General features: G+C 40.6%; 1 protein-coding gene across 3 annotated transcripts in view; it reads left to right on the plus strand.

Moving 5' to 3' along the window:
* The window catches only part of LOC101851044 (E3 ubiquitin-protein ligase TRIM9), a 155,647-nt gene that overhangs the window by 79,235 nt on the left and 73,450 nt on the right, over positions 1-2,962 (plus strand). The window lies entirely within an intron of this gene.

Genomic DNA, 2,962 nt, shown 5'->3' on the forward strand with positions numbered 1-2,962 from the left:
CCCCCCCCCCTCAAGCCCTCCTTATGTCTGCTACATCCACTTTCCCAATACTGGAGAGGGAGCCATGGGAAAAAGCAACAATTTCTTTTTTAAAAATAAATCAATTCTAAAGTATTATATCAAGAAGAAGTAGTGCTCCTATAACATGCTGAAGAATGTAGATTTGAGATAACATAATATAATATGCACAAATAATACGTGACACGTGCATTACGCTCAAAGGTCATTAATGTGATTTTTTTAGAAAAAGAAGAAAAACACTGACGGGACAAGAACGCTGACATAAGCAAAGGAAGGAAGAAAGAAAAACAAAAAGCCCCATTAGCGCTCGGTTTTCCGAAGGAAAAAAAAAACGCTGAATGCCCATTCAGATGACAGAGGTATGACAGTTTTGAGATGACAAGCATGCAGTGCTGTGTTAACAAATCGCAACCACAGAATTAGAAAGTTGTATCTACTCAGTATCTAGATCTAGTTTTGGGGAAATTAGACGTCAAAGATTTTGGGCTTCACATCATGTCAAGCTTTTTCGAGTGCTGTTCTTTGAATATCTTGATAACGACTCCAAATAATATATATTACCTTTTTGATAGAGCAGATAGAACATTTGGTTTCTGACCTCATGGTCTTAGGAACTTAAAACGGCAAAACATGTCAGATAGAACTTTGTAATTCTGATGTAGCGAAATGACGAAGGAATGTTTTCCAAAAGCAGGGCCTCTTTTCCTATGAACTTGTGGAACTGTCTCACTTAAAACCGAACTTATTAGATCTTTATTTTTTTCTGAGAGCCATGATTCATAAAATACCTATTATATCTTCCTTTGACGATCTGTGTACGAGATAATATTCAATGTTTTGATAGTTTACATATTTACACATTTGTGAAAAAAACCCAGTAATATATATTATGTATATATTTTTATGTACATGTATAAAAGCATACAGATACTTTTTTGTTAAGTACTCTTATTTTTTCTAAGATCTGCATTACGAGATATTCACAATTTTGATAGAGTGTGTTTATACTGTTTCGACCCCCGCCCCCTAAAAAAAAAATAAAAAAAAAATACAAACGTATTTCCTTCCTCTAAAAAAAGATAATTTATGAGTTATATTAGAGCCAAAAATATTCTGTGGTGATGTACACAGACTCTTATTTTCGTTTTAGTAGAGGTTTTACTTCGCTCGCAACTGCATAAAGTCATGTGAGCGCCAGAAGATTAGTGGTGTTACAAGAGAGTAACAAACATACAATGTAAAAAAAGAACAAGGGGAGATAAGGACGATAGATGTTTGATAGGAAAGAAGGAGCAAACCACACCAGAGTACTCGCCAACCACAAACTCACACACAGACTCTGTTGAGGGCATATTTCTCTGTTTGTTCTTACACCCCTTCTCTCTCTCTCTCTCTCTCTCTCTCTCTCTATCTTTCACTCTCTCTCTCTCTCTCTGTCTGTCTCTCTCTCTCTCTCTCACTCTCTCTCTCTCTCTCTCTCTCTCTCTCTCTCTCTCTCTTTCTCTGTCTTTCACACAGACACACATACACACACACAATCATCTCCCCTTCTTCTCTTTTCCCTTCTTCCTTTCCTAGAACGAGTAACTACAAAATGCTCCCTCACCACCATCCCCCTTTCCCCATCCTACGATACCTAAAACAACGTACTAAAATATTAAGTAGAGCGCGCGGTCCTCACAACCGCGAGGTCAGCCCAAATGTGGCAAGGCCACCCGGCTCCTCACTATCAGCCCTCCCCCACCCCCGGGACCTCTTCACACGCTCACCACAACAGACCCAATCTTTTTTCCCGGGCTACTATCGTGCTCTGCCTCCTCGTTTTCTTTTACCCCCAAGGGGAAGCGCGAGCCTTTGGATCCCTAGTGCTCGGGAGAATATAATAATAGTTTCAATTCAATATTTAGAGGCACGGCTCGTTTGACGGAGAGGGTTTTGGGCAACGTGGTCTGTGTATGACACCTCCCCTCCGAGCGCTTGAGAAGGACTTAATCTTCGTTCACCCTAAAACAGATGTACGATGGTCAACATCAAAATATGTACACATGATATTCATTTCAGCCTTTTTTGGGGGAAGCTCATGGTGTCCTAATTAGAGCCAGGGGAATCTGTATTGCTTCAGGCACGAAGCTGTAAAACTAGGTCATTCCAATGAGAGATATGCTGCTGATGGTTCGATATGAAAAGGGTTAATCAAGGTAAGGTGAACCAAAGAGGGACCAGGCAGACACACACGCTATGAGCACTTTGCAAACAGAAGAGTGGACCTTCAGAAGTGGTTAGCTCTTTCCGCGCACACTCCGGGCGTTTGCATAGTTCTCCTTTATGGAAATGGCAATTTCAATAAAAGCGAGAACCAATTCTGGTCTCTTACTGCCTTGTCATTTAGGTACGGTACGACAGCGGTCTCGGGCTTCCTCGTCATAATAATATTTATATCAAGCGACATACGAGGGCACTTATTGCATTAGATTGGCTGTACTCAGCGTATTGGCTGGGAAGATGGCGTGACGGCTTTGGCCGATATAAGTGGCTGGACGGGTTTGGGCGTTGGACCGAGACACAACGCCTGGTAGAGGATTTCAGAAGGATTATTACATAATGAACATTATCTCAAATACTTACGATATCAATAATGTACAGAATTCCGGGGAAACGTACCTTATTACTTGTAGTAGGTCTGCGACAAACCAATATATGGTAATATTCCCTATACCAACTATAGGTTAGCATGAGGATGTTCTTCTCTCACGATGCATTCTGAATTCTAAGTTTAGGTGAGATAAGTAGTAACGTCAATTGTTCTTTACCCCCTCCTTCAACCTACCCTTTCTTTCTTTCTTTCTTTTTCTTGTTTTTTTCTGTCTTTGTTTATTTGTTTGTTTGTTTGTTTCTCTCTCTCTCCCTCTCTCTCTCTCTCTCTCTCGCTCTCTCTCTCTCT

Source organism: Aplysia californica, unplaced genomic scaffold (assembly GCF_000002075.1).
Source record: "Aplysia californica isolate F4 #8 unplaced genomic scaffold, AplCal3.0 scaffold00219, whole genome shotgun sequence".
Lineage (NCBI taxonomy): Eukaryota > Metazoa > Mollusca > Gastropoda > Aplysiida > Aplysiidae > Aplysia > Aplysia californica.